Below are 16019 nucleotides of genomic sequence, written 5' to 3' on the forward strand. Positions count from 1 at the left end.
ATAAGTACAGCTTTAGTCATATACTGAATAATTAACTACTGCAGTTGTAGTCATACACTAAGTAATTCACTACTTTAGCTGTAGTCATACAGTCAGGAATTAACTACAGCAGCACTAGCCATACACTGAGTAATTAACTACTGCAGCTGTAGTCATACACTAAGTAATTAAATACAGCACCTCTAGTCATACACTGAGTAATTAACTACTGCAGCTTTTGTCATAGACTGAGTAATTACTGCAGCTCTAGTCATACACTGAGTAATTAAGTATTGCACTAGTCATACACTGAGAAACTACTGCAGCTCTAGTCATACACTGAGTAATTAACTACTGCAGCTCTAGTCATACACTGAATAACTAACTACTGCAGCTTTGGTCATACATTGAGTAATTAACTACTGCAGCTACAGTCATACACTGAGAAATTAACTACTGCAGCTCTACTTATACATTGAGAAATTAACTGTTGCAGCTGTACTCACACACTGAATGAGTAATTACTGCAGCTCTAGTCATACCCTAAGTAATTAACTACTGCAGCTGTACTCATGCACTAATTAACTACAGGAGCTATAGTCATACACAGAGGAATTGACTACTGCAGCTCTAGTCATACACTGAGTAATTAACTAGTGAACCTGTAGTCATACACTGAGTAATTAAGTACTGCAGCTGTAATCATTCACGGAGTAATTAAATACTGCAGCTGTACTCATTCGCTAACTAATTAATTACTGCAGCTACAGTCATACACAGTGATAAACTACTGCAGTTCTAGTCATACACTAAGGAATTACCTACTGCAGGTGTTAGTCATCCACTAAGTTCATCAGCTCTAGTCATACACTGAGTAATTAACTACTGCAGCTTTTATACACTGAGTAAATAATTACTGCAGCTGTAGTCATACACTGAGTAACTACTGCAGCTGTAGTCATACACTGAGTAATTAACTACTGAAGCTGTAGTTATACACTAATTGACTACAGCAGCTCTAGTTATACACTGAGTAATTAACTAGTGTAGCTGTTGTCATACACAGGGGAATTGACTACTGCAGCTTCAGTCATACACTGAGTAATTAACTACTGCAGCTATTTTCATACATTGAGTAATGAAATACTCCAGCTGATGTCATGCACTGAATAACTACTGCAGCTGTAGTCATACACTAAGTAATTAACTACAGCACAACTAGTCACACTGAGTAACTCCAGCACAGCTGTTGTCATACACTGAGTAATTACCCACTGCAGGTGTTAGTCATCAACTAACTACTTAAGCACATCAGCTCTAGTCATACACTGAGTAATGAACTACTGCATCTGTTGTCGTACATGGGGTAAATAATTACTGCAGCTGTAGTCATACACTGAGTAATTATTGCAGCTGTAGTCATACACTAAGTATTTAACTACAGCACAACTAGTCATACACTGAGTAAATAACTGCAGCTGCAGTCATACACTGAATATTTAACTACTGCAGGTCTAGTCATATACTGAGTAATTAATTACTGCAACTGTCACACACTGAATAATTAACTACTGCAGCTGTAGTCATACACTAAATTAACTACTGCAGCTCTAGTCATACACTGAGAATTAACTACTGCAGCTCTAGTCATACACTGAGAATTAACTACTGCAGGTCTAGTCATACACTGAGTAATTAACTATTGCACTAGTCATACACTGAGTAAGTAACTACTGCAGCTGTACTCTTGCACTAAGTAATTAACTACAGCAGCTCTAGTCATACACAGAGTAATTGACTAAGGATCCTCTAGTCAAACACTGAGTAAATAACTACTGCAGCTGTAGTTATACAGTAACTACTGCAGCTGTAGTCATACCAGATCTCTTAACCATACTGAATTCCTCGGTATTTACCATTTTTGAGAGCAGAAATAATGGGATGTCATGAATTCCCAAGTGGCCCCTTTAATTCCCAATTTTTTTTAAAATGTATTTACTTTTTTTTTTTTGTACTATAACTTTAAATGTATGATTGACGTCACCACACATCACCAGCCTACAGGTGGCATGCATGAGCATGAATGACATCAGCTTCTTTGGACGTTATTTTAAAATATTTTGGAGGGAACGGAATATTGCAGTAGTGCAACTGCCTGATTGCATGCTGTAGGTCAGGTAAGAAAAATGTGTACTTTAGTACGGCAGTACTTCATTTTAAGCAGAGATTGGTTCATTAGTGCATGGTAGTTTAGGGGTGTGTGACGTGTCTCCACTCCATGTACTTAGTCTGAGAAATCTAGTGTCACAGACGTTACTGTTTGTTCAGTACGTGCATGCATGGTGATTTCAGAAATCATTTAAGCAAGTAAGCAGCTGTGTGTGTGAGACTGTGTGCTGAAATCTCTATTTAAAGCAACTCCATGTGTGTGAAGCAAGCAGATTTAAGCAAAGCAGGTCCTTTATACAGAGATTTCTATTTAAGCAAGACAAGTAAGAAGCTGTGTGTGTGAATCAAATCTTTAAAGCAGATCCATGTGTGTGAAGCAAGCAGTTTTAAGTAAAACAGCTCCGTAACTCATTTTACAGTATTTCTGAGTGAGATCTCTATTAAAGCAGCTCCACCACCGTTTAAGCAAAGCAGCTTTGTTCCGTAACAGAAATCTCTATTTAAGCAGAACTGTGTGTGTGTGTGTGTGTGTGTGTGTGTCTGTGTGTGTGTGTGGGTGTGTGTGTGTGTGTGAGTGAAATGAGTGAAATCTATTTAAAGCAGCTCCACTCCTTGTGTGTGAAGCAAGCAGGTTTAAGCTAAGCAGCTCCATTAAGTTTTAATCTTTAAAGCAGCTCCGTTCAGTTTTATAGAAATCTCTTAATATTTAAGCAGAGCCTGTGTGTGCGTGAGTGAAATATATTTAAAGCAGCTCTGCCTCTGTGTGAAACAAGTAGGTTTAAGCAAAGCAGCTCTCCTCCATTCCATTTTAATCTCTATAAGCAGCTCCATTGTATTTTACAGAAATCTGTATTTAAGCAGGTTTTTTTTAGTGAAATATATTTAAGGCAGCTCAGTGTGTGTGAAGCAAGCAGGCTTTTTAAGCAAAGCAGCTCCATTTTACAGAGAATTAAACCCCTATTTAAAGCAGTTCCATTTTACAGAAATCTCTATTTAAATGTGTGTAATAGCAGCTCTGCTTACAGAAGGGGGTGTGTCTATCTCAAAGTGTGTGTAGTAGCAGCTCCATTTACAGAAAGGAATAGTGTGTGTGTGTGTGTGTGTGTGTGTGTGTGTGTGTGTGTGTGTGTGTGTTACCTTTGTAGCTATCTATGCTTATTGCTTATATGGGAATGACATTTTTGGGACTGCAGATGTTTTAGTGGTAATTGTGTGCCACTTAAATTCCACGTAGTTCATCATCAAAAAAAATCTTTCCTAATAGCTTAGAGATCCCCCAATGGCTGGGTCACGGTCCTTGAATCTACATGCAAAATTCATGATTTTTGGAAATGGTAGTGGAGCACTTTTTAATTGCCATAACTCTGTTGAATGAGTCTCCAGTTTCATCCATACATGAAATTGTGCATTTCCTCATGACAAAGCTCTTTGTTTTCAGAATGTACTCTGTTCATTTTTTTAAGAAACTATTTAAGAGGCATTGGGACTAAATGAGTTCATGTCAGAACTCAGAAGAGAGTAGGCTAAAAGATTACCAATGCAAACATTGCTTTACTTCTTAGGATAGAATGCCTAAGCTACTTTCACAGTCTCCTGTTGAAAGCATTCTTGTGTCTCATTTTGGAAATGTGTTGAATGCTCAAGCTTTTAACCTGACTTTTGGGTTTCCTAAAAGCAGTGGTCCATAACTTCATGGGTTTACCACAGTTTTTTTACTTCTTTCTGCACACCCTGGAAATATACTAGCCTGTCTGTCCCAGTTCACTGAGAGTTGTATCACTTTTTTATCATTTTTGTTATTTCCAAGATCCTAGGGAAGATGGTCAGCAAACAAATCGAGATTGTTTCTGAAGAGCACAATATGGATTTATTAAATATACAGTGTGACAGAAATGCCACACTAGAATGTGTCACAAACATGATCTGTTCTAACACAGAGCTAGGAAATCTTATAATGCCATAACTGTTTTTGCCATCAAAGCATCTCACATTCTCTTTTCTTGTCTAAATGGAAATCCTTAACATTTGCATTCCTAACCTGGCTAACACCCTACCTGGATGAATACTTTCACTGCCATGTACTGAGCTGCAGTGAAGGAAACTCATTCTAAATTTATAGGAGCTGCCTCAATGGTCCATTTATCCTTGTCCCTCTAACACTCCCAGTTTCTATAGGGGGCATGCACCAAGTAGCAAGCTTTGTATATCATATGGCAGGAGTAGTACTCACGGCTGGTTCCATATATTGAATATCTTGTACAAACTCACAAATCATCTTGATGTCATCTGTAGATGGTTCTAATGGAAAGAAATGTCCATGAATGTTTCCAAAAGGGAGCCACTGTTAATGAGCAATAGACAGATGCTGGAATAAAAAAAAATCTGATACACTTGAATAAGAAAAAATGGAGTTTTTTCATTTAAGAACCTCAGAGTCTGTCTGAAACCATTAGTTATATTTCCACTTTTGGCATAATTATGTATTAGAAAATGTATGCAGCTTAAGCTTCTTATTGCCTCTGACTCCCATTTAATTGTGGAAACCAGACTGGTCAATACACAGACAGTACTTGTTTAGGAAGCTGTGTAGCACACCACCATCAGACACTGTACCTGGAATAATGCTCTAGACAAGTGTATAAATGTATCTATAATTTCGACTAATAGTCCCCTTTTAATGAACATTACTATTTACTCCATAAAAGACTGCTTCATATGCTCAGATGTGATGCAGCAAATAGTCCCACTGTTACTCCCACACACAAACGTCTCTTTTAAGAGATATGCACCATCTATTATTAACCCCTGCTTCCATATACCACACTTCAGAGAGATGGCTTAGCAGGACTCATTTGGTACTGACCACAACTCCTTTATGGAGCAATGTATCCAATTTCTTGTAAGTAAAACACTTTAAATGAGCACTTCTTCCCCACCCTAAGATACTCTCCTCCATGAGGCCTGACTGCATTCAGTAATACCTCCCACATACTAACAAAAACATGTACATGTGTTTTTGTGTAAAAACATCAGGACGTCATTAAGCCTCATCAGCCATTTAAGCAATCCACATATTTGTTATAATCCTTGACTTTACTGTGGTTAGTTTTAAAGGTCAGAATAGAATTCAGAACCTTAGTTCCTACTCTGGGGCCCAAATTTTGGTTGTCTGTTCTTTAGTTTGCGTTTGAAAGGTGATATCCCACAATCCCATTGGAGTAGGTAAGGTTACATAATTATGTATGCAAATTATATGTTAATCGGCTTACAGATTTGTATCTATTTTTCACGGGCCTTTGTCCAGATTTTTGATGTTTCCAGGTTGAGAGGTATGAGTCATACACTAATTAACTACACCAGAACTAGTCATGCACTGAGTAATTAACTAGTGCAGCTGTTGTCATACACTGAGTAATTAACTAGTGCAGCTGTACTCCTACACTAAGTAATTACTACAGCTACAGTCATACACTGAGTAATTAACTACTGCAGCTGTACTCATGAACCAAGTAAAGTACTGCAGCTGCAGTCATATACTGAGTAATTAATGACTACACCTCTAGTCATACACTGAGTAATTGACTACTGCAGCTATAGTCATGCATATAAGAATTAACTACTGCAGGTATAGTCATACACTGCGTAATTATGTACTGCAGCTATAATCATAACTGCTGCAGCCATACACTGAGTAATTAACTACTGCAGCTCTAGTCATACACTGAGTAACAAACTACTGCAGCTGTACTCATGCACTAAGTAGTTAAGAATGCCAGCTCTAACCATATACTGAGTAATTAATGTCTACAGCTCAAGTCATACACGGAGTAATTGACTCACTACTGCAGCTTATGTCATGCACTGAGTAATAAGTACTGCAGCTGTAGTCATACACTAAGTAATTAACTACAGCAGCTCTAGTCATACACTGACTAATAAGCTACTGCAGCTGTTGTCATACACTGAGAAATTACCTACTGAAGCTGTAATAATTCACTGAGTAATTAACTCCTGCAGCTGTACTCATTCACTAACTGCAGTAGCTCTAGTTATATACTGAGTAATTGACTACTACAGCTCTAGTCAGGCACTGAGTAATTAACTACTGCAGTTATAGTCATACATTGTGTGAGTAATTACTGCAGCTGCAGTTATACACTGAGTAATAAACTACTGCAGCCCTAGTCATACACGGAGTAATTAACTATTGCTCTAGTCATACACTGAGTAACTAACTACTGTAGCTGTACTCGTACACTAATTAACTGCAGCAGCTCTAGTCATACATTCAGTAATTAACAAGTGCAGCTGTCAAACTGAGTAATTAAATACTGCAGCTGTAATCATGCACAGAGTAATTAACTACTGCAGCTGTAGTCATACACTGAATAAGTACTGCAGCTGTAATCATACACTGAGTAACTACTGCAGCTGTCATATACTGAGTAAATAACTACTGCAGCTGCAGTCACACACTGAGTAGTTAACTGCTGCAGCTGCAGTCATACACGGAGTAATTAATTACTACATCTCTAGTCATACACTATGTAATTAACTATTGCACTTCGTCATACACTGAGAAATTAACTACAGCAGCTGCAGTCACACACTGAATAGTTAACTGCTGCAGCTGCAGTCATACACAGAGTAATTAATTACCACAGCTCTAGTCATACACTGAGAAATAAACTACTGCAGCTTAAGTCATACACAGATATTAACTACTGCAGCTGTATTCATACATTGAGTAACTATTGCAACTCTAGTCATTCACTGACTAACAATTGCAGTAGTCATACACTGAGTAACAAACTACTGCAATTGTACTCATTCACTAAGTAATTAAATACGCCAGCTGTAATCATATACTGAAGAATTAATTACTGCAGTTCTAGTCATACAAAATTGACTACTGCACCTCAAGTCATACACTAACTATTGCAGCTGTAGTCATACACTGAGTAATTAACTACTGCAGCTGTAGTCATTCACTGAGGTATTAACTATTGCAGGTGTGGTCATACATTGAGTAATTAACTACTGCAGCTGTTCTCATGCACTGAGTAATTACCTACTGTAGCTGTTGTGATACATTGAGTAAATAATTACTGCAGCTGTAGTCATACACTATGTAATTAACTACTGCAGCTGTAGTCATACACTGATTAATTAACTAGTGCAGTGTTGTCATACACTACCTAATTAACTACACCAGATCTAGTCATACACTGAGTAACTAGTGTTGCTGTTTTCATACATTGAGTAAATAACTACTGCAGCTGCAGTCATATGCTGAATAATGGACTACTGCAGCTCTAGTCATACACTGAGTAATTAACTACTGCAGCTCTAATTATACACTGAGATATAAACTGCAGCAGCTGTAGTCATACACGGAGTAACTACTGCAGCTATAGCCATACATTGAATTATTAACTACTGCAGACCTAGTCATACACTGAGAAATTAACTGTTGCAGCTCTAGTCATACACTGAGTAGTAAACTATTGCACTAGTCATACACTGAGTAATTAACTACTGCAGCTGTACTCATGCACTAATTAACTGCAGCAGCTCTAGTCATACACGGAGTAATTAACTACTGCAGCTGCCGTCATACACTGAGGAATTAACCACTGCAGCTCTAATCATACACTGAGTAATTACCTACTGCAGCTCTACTCTTACACTATGAAATTAACTGCTGTAGTCTTAGTCATACACTGAGTAATTAAATAGTGTAGCTGTAGTCATATGCTGAGTAATTAACTATTGCACTAGTCATACACTAATTAACTACTGCAGCTATACTTGTGCACTAATTAACTACAGCAGATATAGTCATACACAGAGGACTTGACTACTGCAGATCTAGTCATACACTGAGTAATTAGCTACTCCAGATGATGTCATACACTAATTATCTACAGCAGCTCTAGTCATACACTAATTAACTCCTGCAGTTCTTGTTATACACTGAGTAAATAACTACAGCAACTGTAGTAATTCACTGAGTAATTAACTGCTGAAGCTGTAGTCATACATTGAGTAATTAACTACTGCAGCTCTAGTCCTATATTGTGAAGTTATCTGCTGCAGCTGTAGTCATACATTGAGTAATTAACTATTGCACTAGTCATACACTGAGTGATTAAATACTGCGGCTCTAGTCATACACTGAGAAATTAACTGCTGCAGCTGTAGTCATACACTGAGTAATTAAATAGTGCAGCTCTAGTCATACACTAACTATTGCACTAGTCATACACTGAGTAATTAACTACTGCAGCTATAGTCATACATTGAGTAATTAACTACTGCAGCTGATGTCATGCACTGAGTAATTAAATAGTGCAGCTCTAGTCATACACTAACTATTGCAATAGTCATACACTGAGTAATTAACTACTGCATCTATAGTCATACAGTAAGAAATTAACTACAGCACTTCTAATCATACTCTGAGTACTGCAGCTGCTGTACACTGAGTAAATAATTACTGCAGCTGTAGTCCTACACTAACTACACCAGATGCAGTCATACACTGAGTAATTAACTACTGCAGCTCTAGTCAAGCACTGAGATATAAACTACTGCAGCTGTAGTCATACACTGAGCAATGAACTACTGCAGCTCTAATCATATACTGAGTAATTAACTGCTGCAGCTCTAGTCGTACACTGAGTAATTAACTGCTGCAGCTCTAGTCATACACTGAGTAATTAACTGCTGCAGCTCTAGTCATACACTGAGTAATTAACTGCTGCAGCTCTAGTCATACACGGAGTAAGTACTGCAGCTGTTCACATACACTGAATAAATAACTGCAGCTGTAGTCATACCCTGAGTAATTAACTACTGCAGATGTAGTCATAAACTAATTAACACCATATCTAGTCATACACAGAGTAATTAACTAATGCAACTGTTATCATACACTGAGGAAATAACTACTGCAGCAGTCATACACTGAGTAAACTACTGCAACTCTAGTCATACACTGAGATATAAACTACTGCAGCTCTAGTCATACACTGAGTAATGAACTACTACAGCTCTAGTCATACACTGAGTAATTAACTATTGCACTAGTCATACACAGAGTAATTAACTAGTGCAGCTGTTTTCATACACTGAGTAAATAACGACAGCTGTAGTCATGCACTGAGTAATTATCTACTGCAGTTATAGTTATCCATGGAGTAATTAACTCCTGCAGTTGTAGTCATGCACTGAGTAATTAAGTACTGCAGTTGCAATTATACACTGAGTAGTTAACTACTGCATCTCTAGTCATACACTGAGTAATTAACTACTACAGCTCTATTCATACACTGACTAATTAGCAATTGCATTAGTCATGCACCGAGTAAAAAACTACTACCGCTGTACTCATGCACTAAGTAATTAAGTAAGCCAGCTGTAACCATATACTAAGTAATTGTCTGCAGCTCTAGTTATACACGGAGTATTTGACTACTGCAGCTCAAGTCATACACAGAGTAATTAACTACTGTAGCTATAGTTATATATTGCGTAATTAACTACTGCAGCTTATGTCATGCACTGAGTAATAACATAATGCAGCTGTAATCATACACTAAGTAATTAACTACAGCAGCTCTAGTCATACACTGAGTAATAAACTACTGCAGCTGTCGTCATAAACTGAGCAATTACCTACTGCAGCTGTAATTATTCACTGAGTAACTCCTGCAGCTGTACTCATTCACTAACTATAGCAGCTCTAGTCATGTAATGAGTACTTAACTACTGCAGCTATAGTCATACATTGAGTAATCAACTACTGCAGCTGCAGTCATACACTAAGTAATGAACTACTGCAGCCCTAGTCATACACTCAGAAATAAACTATTGCAGCTGTAGTCATACACTGAGTAAATAACTACTGCAGCCATACACTGAGTAACTACTAAAGCTCTAGTCATACACTGATAAACTACTGCAGCTGTAGTCATACACTGAGTAATTAACTACTGCAGCTCTAGTGATCAACTGATTAACTATTGCTCTAGTCCTACACTGAGTAACTACTGTAGCTGTACCCATATATAGAAGCTTTAGTCATGCACTGAGTAATTAACAAGTGCAGCTGTTGTTATAAACTGAGTAATTAAATACAATTGTAATCATGCACAGAGTACTGCAGCTGTAGTCATACACAGAGTAATTAAGTACTGCAACTGTAATCATACACTGCGTAGTAAACTGCTGCAGCTGTACTCAAATACTGAGTAATTAACTACTGCAGCTGTTGTCATATACTTAGTAAATAACTACTGCAGCGGTACTCCTACATTAAGTAATTTCCTACTGCAGCCATATACTGAGCAATTAACTACTGCAGCTCTAGACATACTAAAAATAAAAAACACTGCCATGGCAGCTGCAGAGTATAAAACCAATAAATTTATTCTATTATAACTTAAAGCGCTTTTCATTTGTTGACACGCAAACTTCTTCAGAAGTGAAATATGAAGATGCAAACCACTTTTAAATAAACCGGTAGTCAAACTACCCAATCATTTACAATGTTGGTCATGCAAGGATCTAAGTAAAGAAATACACCCTCATAAACATTACTGATTTAGGATGTACCAGCTTACATTGAGTCATACAACTAGATTAAACATACTGTGACAACACAAAATAATCTATAAATGTTATAAAGAATATATACACTTATATAACAATATCAAAAATGTGTCTAAAATAAATCAAAAAACATAAGCTAGTGATTGCTACATACTATAAGCATGAAAAATCATTACAAAATTAAAACTAGGCATAAAAACTAGTATAACACTTTTTACTTTGCTGGCTATTCAGTGTGACATCATCTCTGCAAACTTCTCAATTTTAAAATACTACTAATAGAACAAGTTTCATTAAGTCCTGGATAATTATAAGCATTAAGCTTAATTTTCCAAAATAATTCTAATTCTTCAAGTTTTAGGGGTGTAGGTCCTCCCCTAATATCCTGTGATACTTGATCTATAGCCATGAACTTGAATTTATGATCTACATTCCACTGAATATGCTTAGCTAAAGCGTTGTCCATTTTTCTTCTACCTATGGTGTACTGATGTTCATACATTCTATCACGGAGCCTACGCTCCGTTTAGCCAACATAAAATGCAGGGCAACATTGGCATTTAGCTAAGTAAGCTAATAACCTAGAATTACAGTTGAACCTGAATTTAAGCTTAAAGTGTATACCATTAATGGCAAACCAATTCTCTACCTCGACAAACTTACAGAAGTTACAATTTTCACATTTATTCATACCAGTTATTCTAGGGATACTGTGACATTGTTGTTCCAACAAATTCTTCAGGTTCTTGCCTCTCCTAAATATTACTTTGGGTGAGCTACCTAATTTTTTAAATAACATTGGGTTAGTCCTAAAAAAGTTCCCAATTTTTCTGAATAATCTTGATGCAAAGATAACTTTGCAGACTAAATGTAGTAGTAAACCTTAATTTGAAGTCATGAATGCATGGATCTATTGACTTAACCACATTAGGTGTTGCCATAAAATTAGAAGTCAGTTCAGATGCTAAAACCTTAACTGCTAAAATAGGTTTGTAAACCTGGTTAGATCTTTTCAAACTGACTTCCTCAATTAAGGAGGCTAGTAGGGTCTCAGGATAGCCTCGGTGGAAAAACAAACTTTTTAAAAAACAACATTCCTCTGCAAAGTCTTCATCATGGCAAACTATACGTGAGGCCCTTACTAACTGACCCTTAATGACTGACCGTTAATGACTGACCGTTTCTGAAAATGAGGGTGGCAACTAGAAAATTGAAGGAATGAGTTAGAATAGGTACTTTTCCTATGTATTTTATGCTCTAGACATACACTGTGTAATTAACTGTGTAATTAACTGCTGCACCTCCAGGCATACACTGAGAAATGAACTACTGCAGCTGTAGTCATACACTGAGTAAATAACTACTGCAGCTGTAGTCATATACTACCTAATTAACTACACCAGATCTAGTCATACACTGAGTAACTAGTGCAGCTGTTTTCATACACTGAGTAAATAACTACTGCAGCTCTAGTCATGCACAGAGCAATTAACTAATGCAGCTCTAGTCATACACTGAGTAATTAACTATTCCACTAATCATACACTGAGTAACTACTGCAGCTATAGTCATACATTGAGTAATTTACTACTGCAGCTGCAGTCATACATTGAGTAATTAACTATTGCAACTCTAGTCATACACTGAGCAATTAACTAATGCAGCTCTAGTCATACACTGAGTAATTAACTACTGTAGCCATACATTGAGTAATTAACTACTCCAGATGATGTTATGCACTTAGTAATTAACTACAGCACCCCTAGTCATACACCTAATGCAGCTGTTAGTCATGCACTAAGTACAGCAACTCTAGTCATACACAGAGTTAATTAACTCCTTCAGCTCATTATACACTTCATAAATAACTACAGCAACTGTAGTAATTCACTGAGTAATTAACTACTGAAGCTTTAGTCATACACTGAGTAATAAGCTACTGCAGCTATAATCATTCACTGAGTAACTACTGCAGCTATAATCATTCACTGAGTAATTAACTACTGCAGCTGTACTCATTCACTAACTACTGCAGCTCTAGTCATACACTGAGTAATTAACTACTGCAGCTCTAGTCCTACATTAAGAAATGAACTGCTGTAGCCATACACTGACTAATTAATTACAGCTCTCATCATACACTGAGTAATTAAATATTGCACTAGTCATACACTGAATTAAATACTGCAGCTGTACTCATGCACTAACTATAGCAGCTTTAGTCATACATTGAGTAATTAACTACTGCAGCTGTAGTCATACACTGAGTAATTAACTACTGAAGTTGTAGTCATACACTGAATAATTAACTACAGCACCTCTAGTTATACACTGAGTAATTAACTACTGCAGCTGTTGTCGTAGACTGAGTAATTAACTACTACAGCTCTAGTTATACAGTGAGATATAAACTTCTGCAGCTGTAGTCATACACTGAGGAATGAACTACTACAGTTCTAGTCATGCACTGAGTAATTAACTAATGCAGCTCTAGTGATACACTGAGTAATAAACTAGTCCACTAGTCATACACTGAGTAACTATTGCACCTGTAGTCATACGTTGAGTAATTTACTACTGCAGCTGCAGTCATACAATGAGTAATTATCTGCTGCAGCTCTAGTCATATACTGAGTAAATAACTATTGCACTAGTCATACACTGAGCAATTAACTACTGCAGCTGTACTTATGCACTAACTAACTACAGTAGCTCTAGTCCTACACTGAGTAATTAACTACTGCAGCTGTAGTCATACACTGAGGAATTAACTACTGCAGCTCTACTCATACACTGAGTGATTAACTACTGCAGCTCTACTCATACACTGTGAAATTAACTGCTGCAGCTGTAGTCATACACTGAGTAATTAAATAGTGCAGCTGTTGTCATACGCTGAGTAATTAACTACTGCAGGTGTACTCATGCAATAACTACAACAGCTATAGTCATACACTGATTAACTACTGTAGCTATAGTCATGCATTGAGTAATCAACAACTCCAGATGATGTCATGCACTTAGTAATTAACTACTGCAGCTGTAGACAAACTATGAAATTAACTACAGAACCTCTAGTCATACACTGAGTAATTACTGCAGCTACAGTCATACACTGAGTAACTACTGCAGCTCTAGTCATACACTGAGTCATAAACTGAGTAATTAACTACTGCAGCTCTAGTCATACATTGAGTAATTATTGCAGTAGTCATACATTAAGTAATTAACTACTGTAGCTGTAGTCATACACTAAGTAATTACTTCAGCTACAGTCATACACTGAGTAATTAACTACTGCAGCTCTGTCATACACTGAGTAATTAACTACTGCAGCTGTAGTCATACACTGAGTAATTATTGCACTAGTCATACACTAAGTAATTAACTACTGCAGCTGTAGTCATACACTAAATAGTTACTGCAGCTCTAGTCATACACTGAGTAATTAACTATTTCTCTAGTCGTACACTGAGTAACTAACTACTGTAGCTGTACTCATACACTAACAGCAGCTCTAGTCATACATTCAGTAATTAACAAGTGCAGCTGTTGTCTTAAACAGAGTAATTAAATACTGCAGCTGTATTCATGCACAGAGTAATTAACTACTGCAGCTGTAGTCATACACTGAATAATTAAGTACTGGAGCTGTAATCATACACTGAGTAGTAAACTGCTGCAGCTGTACTCATACACTGAGTAAACTACTGCAGCTATCATATACTGAGCAATTAACTACTGCGGCTGTACTCATACACTAATTACCTACTGCAGCCATATACTGAGTAATTGACTACTGCATCTCTAGTCATTCACCGTGTAACTGCTTCACTTCTAGTAATACACTGAGAAAGTAACTACTGCAGATGTAGTCACGCATGGAGTAAATAACTACTGCAGCTCTAGACATACACTGAGTAATTATATACTGCAGCTCTAATCATACACAGAGTAGTTAACTGCTGCAGCTGCAGTCATACATAGAGTAATTAACTACCACATCTCTAGTCATACACTGAGAAATAAACTAATGCAGCTTAAGTCATACACAGAGATATTAACTACTGTAGCTGTATTCATACATTGAGTAATTAGCTATTGCAGCTATAGTCATACACTGACTAACAATTGCACTAGTCATACACTGAGTAACAAACTACTGCAGCTGTACTCATGCACTAAGTAATTAAGTACGCCAGCTGTAATCATATACTGAGGAATTAATGACTGCAGTTCTAGGCATACATTAATTGACTACTGCAGCTCAAGTCATACACTGAGTAGCTATTGCAGCTGTAGTCATACACTGAGTAATTAACTACTGCAGCTCTAGTCATACACTGAGTAATTAATTATTGCACTAGACATACACTGAGTAAGTACTGCAGCTGTACTCATGCACTAAGTAAGTCCTGCAGCTGTAGTCATTCACTGAGTAATTAACTACTGCAGGTGTGGTCATACATTAAGTAATTTACTGCAGCTATTGTCATGCACTGAGTAACTACTGCAGCTGTATTTATACATAAGTAAATAACTACAGCAGTTCATGTCATACACTGAGCAATTAACTACTGCCACTAATGTTATACACTGAGTAATTAAGAACTACAGCTGTTGTCATACACTGAGTAATCACCTACTGCAGGTGTTAGTCATACAATAACTAATTAACTACTGTAGCTGTTGTGATACACTGAGTAAATAATTACTGCAGCTGTAGTCATACACTGAGTAATTAGTGCAGCTGTTGTCATACACTGAGTAAATAACTGCAGCTGCAGTCATACACTGAGTAATTAACGACTGCAGGTTTAGTCATACATTAACTACTACAACTTTTGTCATGTACTGAGTACTTAACTACTGCAGTTGTAGTCATATACTAAGTAATTAACTACAACAGTTTTAGTCATACACTGAGCAATTAACTACTGCAGCTATTATACACCGAGTAATACCTACTACAGCTGTAGTCATACACTGAGTAATTATCTACTGGAGCTATAGTCATACACTGAGTAACAACTACAGCTCTAGTCATACACTGAGTGGTATCTACTGCAGCTGTAGTCATGAAACTGAGTAATTAAGTACTGCAGCTGCAATCATGCATTGAGTAGTTAACTATTGCACTAGTAATACACTGAGTAATTAACTACTGCAGCTGTACTCATGCACTAAGTAATTAACTACAGCAGCTCGAGTCATACCTAGAGTAATTGACTAAGGCTGCTCTAGTCATACACTGA

At 37.1% G+C, this 16019-nt stretch overlaps 1 long non-coding RNA gene across 2 annotated transcripts in view; it reads left to right on the forward strand.

The window, feature by feature from the left end:
* The first annotated feature begins 2046 nt into the window (after positions 1–2046).
* The window catches only part of LOC122810443, a 262826-nt gene continuing 248853 nt past the window's right edge, over positions 2047–16019 (forward strand). For both annotated transcript variants that reach the window (XR_006366119.1, XR_006366118.1), the window contains exon 1: positions 2047–2156. This is a non-coding gene — a long non-coding RNA (uncharacterized LOC122810443). The remainder of the gene's footprint in view (positions 2157–16019) is intronic.

This window comes from Protopterus annectens, chromosome 1.part0 (assembly GCF_019279795.1).
Source record: "Protopterus annectens isolate FY-2018-M chromosome 1.part0, PAN1.0, whole genome shotgun sequence".
NCBI lineage: Eukaryota > Metazoa > Chordata > Ceratodontiformes > Protopteridae > Protopterus > Protopterus annectens.